Source organism: Gekko japonicus, unplaced genomic scaffold (genome assembly GCF_001447785.1).
Source record: "Gekko japonicus isolate JY-2015 unplaced genomic scaffold, Gekko_japonicus_V1.1 scaffold1500, whole genome shotgun sequence".
Classification (NCBI taxonomy): domain Eukaryota; kingdom Metazoa; phylum Chordata; class Lepidosauria; order Squamata; family Gekkonidae; genus Gekko; species Gekko japonicus.
This window is the reverse complement of record NW_015173177.1, coordinates 157,614-167,869: the sequence shown is the minus strand read 5'-3', so window position 1 is coordinate 167,869 and position 10,256 is coordinate 157,614.

Genomic DNA, 10,256 nt, shown 5'->3' with positions numbered 1-10,256 from the left:
TCTGTAGCTTGGCAGTTTGAGACCCTAGTGCCATGTGACGGAGTGAGCTCCTGTCTCTGGCCCCAGCTAGCAGTTCCAAAGCAAGAAATTTCAAGTAGATAAATAGGTACCACTCCAGTGGGAAGGTAACAGCGTTCCGTGCACCTTGGTTCCGTGCAAATGACCACGGAAACGTCTTCGGACAGCACTGGCTCTTCGGCTTGGAAACGGAGATGAGCACCGCAACCCTAGAGCTGGATTCGACTGGCTTTCAAGCAAGGGAACCTTTACCTTTAATACCAAGTCACTGACCTGACCTGGATAGCCTAGGCTAGGTGTTAGCCACCCTGAGCCGTTGGGAGGGTGGGATATAAATCTAAAAATAAATAAATAAATAAATAAAACAAGTTCAGACTTGTCTACTCTGATTGGCGGTGGCTGTCCAGGGTCTCAGGCAAAAAGTCTTTCTCATCCCCTGTCCCCTGATCCTTTTAACTGAAGATGTAGGGATTGAATATGGGGTCTTCTGCATGCAAAGCAAATGTTCTACCCCTGAGCCCTTTATTTAAACTGCCCTAATACCAAGTCATTGACCTGACCTGGATAGCCCAGGCTAGGTGGACCTTGTCAGATCTTGAAAGCTAAGCAGGGTTGGCCCTGGTTAGTACTTGGATGGGAGACCATCAAGGAATACCAGGGTTGCTACACAGAGCCAGGCATTGGCAAACCACCTCTGAGCGTCTCTTGCCTTGAAAACCCTATCCAGAGGTGTCAAGCTCATTTGTTATGAGGGCTGGATCTGACATCAATTTCACTTGGTTGGGCCGGGCCCTGTGTGCCATAAAAGGTAATGCCAGGTACCAGAGATATGAAGGACACAGGCAAACCAACGAACAATATTATTTCTTACTCAAAATATAAACATGCTTAAAACATGAATGCTCTTACAGTATTTCCTTACAGTATCTCCCTGATGCCCACCCTCCCACTTCTACCACATGTTATGCCTTAGCACTGGGACAGTATCTGGGAACATAATGCACAGGCTTTGTCATCTGCCAATAAAGGTCATCAGTTGCTTGTGGACCGGATAAGAACCCTGGACAGACTGATTCCAGCCCGTGGGCTGTATGTTTGACACCCCTGCCCTACAGGATCGCCACAAGTCAGTTGCAACTTGACAGCAAACTGACATACAGACAAAAAGCGAAAACAAAAACGGAGGTAGACCATTGATTAGCATGGTCTGCTTTGACAGGCAGTGGTTCTCCGGGGTCTCTGACAGTGGTCTTTCATAGGCTTCCCAAGTCCTCCCGGGGGGCGGGGAAACCCCCGCCCCAGAGGCCCGTTCCCCGCCGGCGGCGGATCGGGCCCCAGGGGGAACCCCACCCCGACATGCGCGTCACCTGGAAGTGACGCAACCACGTAGGGCACGCTGGGGGCGGGGCCACGGTCATCCGAGGGAAAACTCTATGGTTTTCCCTCGGATGGTCGTGGCCCCGCCCCAGCGTGCCCAGCATCGGCACATCACTTCCGGGTGACGTGCGTGCGGTGTGCGCGCGCTCCAGCACAGGAGTCCCCCGGTAAGGAGAAATTTCGACTTGGCAACTCTTGTCTTTCGTGTCACCTGCTACCTGACCCTTTTAACTGGAGTTTCCAGGGATCAATCCTGGCACCTTCTTTATGCCAAGCAGATGATCTACCAGTGAACTCGATATCCCAGTGGGCCCCATGTGGCATTCCATCAGATTTGGAGTGAGCTTTGGCGATCATTTATACTTCAAACCCGTCATCTAAACCAGGGAAACAATTGTGGATGAAGCAACAGGAAATGGTGCTTAGCGGCAATCATGTGTCAATAGCCTCACACCACTCTCCATCCCAGATTGCTGGAATCATCGAATCATAGAGTTGGAAGGGATCTCCAGGGTCATCTAGTCCAACCCCCTGCACAAGGCAGGAAATTCACAAATACCTCCCCCACACACACACACTCCGAGTGACCTCTGTTCCATGTCCAGAAGATGATTAAAAAAAACCCCAACCCTCCAGGATCTCCAGCCAAACTGGCCTGGTGAAAAATTGCTTCCTGACCCCAAAGTGGCGATCAGCATTCCCCTGGGTATGTAAGAAAGGGTCACAAGAACTGAGCACTGAAAGAAACTCCGTTGGTGCTACTGGGATGTCTTGATTGTAGCAAAGCTGCAGAACCAACATGAGTTTTGACCCAGCTAAGCTTTTTCTTTTGCCCCTTCTGTAAACATACTTACTAAAATAATCATTCTCCCCCCCTTTCTCTTCAGAGGGACCTAAACTGGCTTAAATCAATTTTTAAACAATGCAGGTAAATTTAATGCAACTGAAACCAAACAATCTCCCTCCCGAATACTATACTTGGGCCAGTCCTGGATCCAACAGGGCAGCTCATCCAAGCCTCTAGAGCATGACCTCTGAGCTTTGGCTCATGCCCAAGGGGCTCACACCTCTTTACACCTGGTGACCCAAATGGGCAAAGGGGGAAAAAATCAGATGTTACAGCCCTGGCCCCAGAAAGGGAACCATTTGTCCTGATCAGATAACTAATTGGAACTTGGAGGCAAGCAAAGAGAGACACAGAGACAGAGACACAGAGAGAGCGATCTGTTACTAATCTGATCTGTTATTTATTAACATTTTGCACTCACTCTCAAGAACTCGCTTCTCACCCACAAGAACAGCTTCTCAGGAATGGGGCTGCTTATTTCCAGGTCCTCATCAGATGACAATCAGAACAACAAAAGCCCAAAGCTATGAGTTTTCTGATCACTGCCCAACAAACTAGCCCTGGAGAGTGGCAGATCATCACGGGAATGTTGACGTAAGCAGTAACTTTCTAGAGCAGGGGACCAAAAGAGAAGGGATGGCTTAGGCTGAGTCGATTGAAATTGAATCCGACGAAGACGGAGGTCCTTTTCCTGAATCGGAGCGGCTCGGGGTTAGGGGTCCCACTACCGACCTTCAGTGGGGCGCCGTTGGTGCCAGCGCCGAGGGTCAGGAGTTTGGGATTGCTCCTGGATGCTTCCCTGACAATGGAGGCCCAGGTAGCAGCCACTGCCAAGACACCCTGATGAGGCAGTTGGTCCCCTTCATCGAACGCAATGATCTGGCTTCAGTGATCCACACTATGGTCACCTCGAGGTTGGACTACTGCAAGGCTCTCTACATGGGGCTGCCCTTGGGGCAACTCCGGAAGCTGCAGCTGGTGCAGAACACTGCGGCCAGGCTGCTGATGGGCTTCCCTATGCGGGAGCACATCCAGCCTGTGCTGAGGTCATTGCACTGGCTGCCAATAGTGTTCCGGATTCGCTTCAAGGTGCTGGGTTTGACCTTTAAAGCCCTTTATGGTCAGGAGCCTGCCTACCTGAGGACCGCCTTTCCCTGCATGTCCCCCAGAGGGCACTGCCATCTGGAACACAAAACCACCTGGCCCTGCCTGGGCCTAGGGATGCCAAGCTGGCAGCAACTAGGACCAGGGTGTTCTCTTTTGGCGGCGCCGACGCTCTGGAATGAGCTCCCTAGTGAGATCAGAGCACTGTGGGACCTCCAGCAATTCCACAGGGCGGGATAGAAATTTAATAAATAAAATAATAAAATAAAATAAAGGTGGAAGTTTCTTTTTTAAAAAAAGACAATGTTCTTGCAGTTTGAAGAGGAACATCTGCTCCCAATTCTGAGGAAGAGTTCTGTGTGATTGGAAAGTTTGCATAAGAAGAAGAAGAAGAAGAAGAAGAAGAAGAAGAGGAGATTGGATTTATACCCCGCCCTTCCTTCACTACCCGAAGGAGTCTCAGAGCGGTTTACAAACTCCTTTCCCTTCCCCTCCCCACAACAGACACCCTGTGAGGTTGGTGGGGCTGAGAGAGCTCTAACAGAAACTGCCCTTTTTCAAGAACAGCTCTTATCAGAACTACAGCTTGCCCAAGGTCATCCAGCAGGTGCATGTGAAGGAGTGGGGAATCAAACCCGATTCTCCCAGATTAGAGTCCGCGCACTCAACCACTACACCAAACCGGCTCCTGGTGGTGGAAAGTGCCATGAAGTAGCAGCTGACTTATGACAACCCATCGGGTTTTCAAGGCAAGAGATATCCAAACATGGTTGGCCATTGCCTGCCTCTGCCTGGCAACCCTGGAGGGGTTCTCCCATCTAAGCCCTCAGCAGGGCTGACTCTGCTTAGCTTCCCAGGCCTGACAAGATCAGGATAGCCAGTTCTTTTAATGGTTGCTTGCACATGAGAGGTTTCTAGCAGATCATTATTTTACTGATTTTTCACATGGAAGCTCTAGCAAAGGCATGGGAAAGAATAAGCCCTTAGACGATCTGACAGGTCATTGAACCCTCTGGCCGTTAGTGCGTGTGCTTGCAGAAATGAAGCCAAGTTATCGCATGTCCGTTTGAAACAGAGTTCTGCAATCTGTTCTCTCATCTATTTGCAGCTACCTTGGACTTTCTCCTGCTTATGATGTCACTGAATCCATCTGTAGCAAGAGCAGGTGTTTGCTGCCTAGCAATGGCCCCCTTCTGTTCTCCCAGGTAATGGAAAATGTCTTTGGGTTGCCCTCACAAAGCAATTTTTAAATTACTTATTTGATTTATAGACCGCCCTTCCCCGCATGGGGCTCAGGGTGGTTGACAACATTCAATAAATACATTCCAATAGATACATATATTTGGGTTAAAAGTTTAAAAACCCCACAAAGACACGATATTTTTTTTGTTTCCCTGTTGCCTGCAACACCACTTGCTATGTTTGCATATGCAGAAAAGTCCCACTCTTCAAGAGAGGGTTGCCAACCTCCAGGTAGTGGCTGGAGATCTGGGATTACAAGCAATCTCCAGGTGACAGAGAACAGTTCCCCTCCAGAAAATGACTGAGGAGGAGGAGAAAGAAGAAAAAGAAGTGGTTTTATACCCCACTCTTCACTACACAAAGGAGTCTCGGAGCAGTTTACAATCTCCTTCCCTTCCTCTCCCCACAACAGGCGCCCGGTGAGAAAGGTGGGCCTGAGAGAGCGCTGAGAGAACTTGTGACTGACCCAAGGTCACCCAGCTGGCTTCATGTGGAGGAGTGGAGACTCAAATCCAGTTCTCCAGATTTGAGTCCGCCGCTCTTAACCACTTCATCAAGATGGAAGGTGGACTCTGTGGTATCATACTGCACTGAAGACCTTCCCTTCCCTTCCCCAAACCCCATTCTCCCCAGTATCCACCCCCAGATCCCACCCCCAAAATCCCAATGTGGATCTGGCAACTCTACACCCATTCCCCCACTGGTGGCCGGGGGGACCTGGTAACCCTAGTCCCCACTAGGGAGTAAAGTGTGGGAAAAAATACACAAAATAAATAAATATAGTGGAGTCTTGTGAAGCCCCGTAGGAAATGCTTGAAGAAGAAAATAAGGAATTTGTCCCTTCCATTCATGTTCTGCCAAGGCTAATGAAGGACTGTCCTGACGGCCTCCTCTTCAACCAGTACCTGTGATGCCAAACATGCCATGGCCCAAAGTATGGCCAAGGAGGCAGATTATCCACTCACCACGCCCAGAGAGCCATCACAGACTGAAGAAAAGCAGCATGGTACACAGAAATGGTGAATGCAGAGGTTGAATGAATCAATCCTAATTCCAATTATGGGTGTGTGTGTGTGCTTAAACAGTGTGCCAACAACCACATGCAACAGACCCAGAGTTTGTAGTTGGGAGCAATGTTCCCTCTATTTTTTGCCCCCTTATTGAGTGGAGCAGTTCCCATCCTGAGCAGAAGGTAACTGCTGTAATCTTAAAATGGGCAATGGGCAGTGCAAGACCCTGTCTGGCTCCAGATTGCTGCTGAGCGGGGCTTCCTGTGTCAATGAGCGGCGGCTCACATGCACAGCTTAAAGGGAACTCTGGTTGGGAGTTAGTTAATGTTTGCATGGAGCAGGGAGAAATCAGAGACTTTTCTAGCACAGCTGTACTAAAGTGGATTCCTAGCTCCTTCTGTGCAGGTCCTAGCTGGATATAAAGAGGAAGATGCTGCTTAAAAAGAATCTGATTTAATCTGCTCTCTGGCCTTGATATAATCTTAGCACCATCTTTTTTTTTTTTACTACTTTTTTTCCTTCCCTTCACCCTCCCCTGTGATGTGCAAAGAGCTGTCAAATTGCAGTCGACTTATGTCCACCCCAGTAAAGGGCTTTGAAGGCATGCAAGAAGCAGGGGTGGTTTGCCATTGCCTTCCTCTGCAGAATTTTCCTTGGTGGTCTCTGTTCCAAGAACCCACGCATTATCTTTAAATGGGGAGTACATGTGTGACACACATGTACCTGCTATTTAAGTGGGTCTAAACAGGAAGCCCTCCTGAGTCTAGGCAAATTACATTAGGAATTCTAGTGGTGGGGAGGTAGCCCTGTGTTTGTGCATCACTTTAGATTTGTGAGTGTATTCCTTGGGTTCCCCACAAAGGAGGTCACATTCTGCAAAGTCATGTGAGGTATTCCAAAGTTCTTCCTTTCCAGAGGGGTCTGAGGCCCCCTGGAGAGGGCAAACCTGAATCCTATGTGCCCAATTCTTCTTTGGAATATCTTGCATCCTTCTGTCTCTGGTTCCTCTCTTAAGGGAGGAGACAGGGTTCTCCTTTCTCTTGGTTTCCCCTGACCTGAGAGATGCATGGAGCCCACCAAGAGGGCAAACCTGAATCCTATGTGCCCAATTCTTCTTTGGAATATTTTGCATCCTTCTGTCTCTGGATCCTCTCTTGGTTTGTCTCTTGGTTTCCTCTGACCTGAGAGATGCATGGAGCCCACCAGCTGAAGAAGCATCCGACTTGCAGTCACTTTATCAATCTCGAGGACTCTTTCCGTTGCGACACTGCCGGCAGTGGCTGGGATTCAGGGGAGGGCCATGACTCAGTGGTAGATCATCTGCTTACCATGCTGAAAGTCCCAGGTTCAGTCTTTGGTGGCGCTTCCACTTAAAAGGATCGGGTAGTAGGTGATGTGAAAGACCTCAGCCTGAGACCCTGGAGAGCCACTACTAGTCTGAGTAGATAATACTGACCTTGTTGGACCAAGTGTCTGGTTCATTATAAGGCAGCTTCACTTAGTGGTGAATATTCTTTAAGGAGAGGGGGCCGTGGCTCAGTGGTAGAGCGTCTGCTTGGCATGCAGAGGGTCCCAGGTTCAATCCCTCACACCTCCTGTTAAAAGTGTTGGAAATATGTGTGTTGCAAAGTCTAAATTCAGTCATTATAGGGTTAATGTGTTTACCTTGTGTGCAGTTGTTTAGACTGACCTGAAAGGTAACCTGGCACAAAGCTAATGGGGAGAAAGCCCAGGAAACTGGAGCCTATTTACTAACAATCATTGGTTAATGTATTCAGGTGATTTCCTTCTAGGGTCAAGAAGAAAAAAGAATCTCCATTACCAACCGTGTGGTCAGTCAGACTGTTGTTGTACTTGTAACAGTAAGGATGTAGTCTTAAGTGTTTGTTGTTTTGTAGATTTCCTGTGTACCTTTCCCTTTAGAAATAAAGATTTTTACATAGAAAGAATATGCCTCCTCTCCAGTGAACAAAGATCCATAGCAAGCTCTGAATATCTAACTACTTTTACCAAATTTTCCAACAAAAAGGACCAGGTAGGAGGTGATGTGAAAGACCTCCATCTGAGACCCTGGAGAGCTGCTGCCAGTCTGAGTAGACAATGCTCACCTGCAGGGGTCATTTCCTGCAGGAGTGCACAGGAGCAGAGCTCCGGCAGTAAAGAGCCCAGGGGGCGGGCACATGCAACACCCACCCCCTGCTCCCAGCAGCCCTCAGTCAGAGCAAGAAGCAGCCAGGTAACCTGCAGAGCCCCCCCCCCGGCCCCTCGGTCCAAAACAGTCCAGTGACACCTTTAAGACCAAGTTTTATTCAGGTACAAGCTCTCCCTCCTCCGCGAGGACAGATCTGCACGTTCCCCCCCCCCCAATAGCTAGCAATCCAAAACAGTCCAGTGGAGCCTGAGCAGTGGGTGTTGCCTTCTGACACACTTCCGGTGATGTTAGGGGGTGTGGCATATGCAAATGAGTTGTGCTAATGAGTTATGCTTTTTCTACGAAATGACCCCTGCTCACCTGGATGGACCAAGGATCTGATACAGTATAAGACAGCTTTGTTTGTTCGTGTGTGCACCGATCCTACTTAGCTTCCGAGATCTGATAAGACTGGGCTATACCAGGCTGCCTTCCCTCCCTCTTCCAGATGATACCAAATCCCTGAGAAAATTCTCCCACCCAATGACATCTGGGATGAGACTGAAGCAAAGCATTCATTGCAATTAAAAAAACCCGGAAAAAGAGAGGGATTTTAAAAAGTTAAATGGGTCAAATTTGAAAAAGGAGACTGCAGGTGTGGCACTCCAAAACAGGGGTAACAGACACTGAACAAACATCTTGCTTCCTTCATCACACCTTTATTCCTTTATCATACCTTTCCTTTTCTGCCCATCATTAGAGCAAACAAGGTATATAGGAGGGCAATTTTCCCCCCAGGTGCCTAAGACTTAATATTTTTTTGCTCTTTCCAGGGACTTCTAAATTTGGGACAGCATCGGGGTAGGGACTGTGCAATACAAGCAGGTTGCCTTGAGCTGGTAGATGTCTCAGACAGAAAGATGTTTATAGTCTCCATCTATTTCCTTAGTTGCAGAGAGCCGCACTGAAAAAGGATACACTAAAGACGGTAATACAAATGGGCTCAGAGGACCCACCTCAGGTTCTCATGAACCTTGTTCTGGAAGGGCTCCTTTCCTAAGGACTGTTGGCATTTCCCATCCTGCACAGAGAAGAACGTTAGCCTTACACATCAAAGAGGACTTTGCTCTCCACGGCATCTCCACCCACCAAAATGGCCTCAGGAGTCTGATAGGTGTAAAATCTCATGACTGGAAATCGTATACCTGGCCTTGATTTCACAAAAGGGGTCACATGGTGTCCTGGAGCTGTGACCAACAGGTTGTGTGCATTTCTTATCAAACATCAGAGGGGCTGTTTGCTTTGCAAAACTCTTCTACACAGCTGTGCTCCAGCAAAATTTGCTACCTGTTTTATTTCCACTGCTCAGGCCAGGCTGTAAGAAGCATAAACTCAGGGGTTTCCCCCCCCCATGTTATGAAAGAGTTAATGGACATTAAGTAATTGGTGTGTACCTGCTTCAACCCTACCGTGTGTGGGTCAGCTTTTTATTTCTCCTGCATACTCCAGGAGGAGGAGGAGGAGGAGAAATGGTTTTATACCCCACTCTTCACTACCCGGAGGAGTCTCAGAGTAGTTTACAATTGCCTTCTCTTCCTCTCCCCACAACAGGCACCCAGTAGGTGGGGCTGAGAGAGCCCTGAGAGAACTGTGACTGACCCAAGGTCACCCACCTGGCTGCATGTGGAGGAAGAGTGGGGAATCAAACCCGGTTCTCCAGGTTAGAGTCCACTGCTCTTAACTACTATGCCACACGGAGCCAGGGGACACTGGCATGTCTTGAGATTATTCTGCCATCAGGCATTCTATAGCTCTTTCTTTATGGTAAGAAAACACTATCGGTAGATTCTGTGATATAATAGGAAAGGAACAAAGGTCCTGCTGCCCAAGCAAGCAGCCAGCGACAAATTAAACAGGAACGGCTGGTTCCATTATGTACAAATCCCAAGTCTAATTGGTGAACTCAAAATGAATAACCATTTGGACAAAAGTCTTTGAATTATGGGTAGCTCAAAAGAAAGTACAAACAAAAGGAATGATCTTCTCTAGACTGTGTCGATCCCAGTCAAAAAAAATCCATGTATATTGACACAAAGACCTAGAATAAGATTTAGAAGATGAGGTATGTTGTAGACTACAGGACGGTCTACACCAGCTTTCCGATCTACTTTCTTGAATGCTGTTAATACATTAGCTAAACAATCTGCAAATACATATTAGATGCCACTTAACACCAGATAAAAATCACACACACACTGTTCAACCATCCACAAGGAATTAATAACTTTGCTGCATCCAGCTGCAAAAATGGAATCTGCTAAATCCTGGGGAAACAAAACTCAACCAGACATGAGTGCTTGTTATGACATAATACGGGGAATTTTAATGGCTGACAGAATCTGCACAAATTAAAGTCACAAAAATCTCCCTTATGTAAATAACTGTATAAAAATTTATTCCCTATTTTATCTGAAGGTTTCCCAGAGGGCCCCTCTCCCGTCTGCCGCAAAAAATATATATATGTATT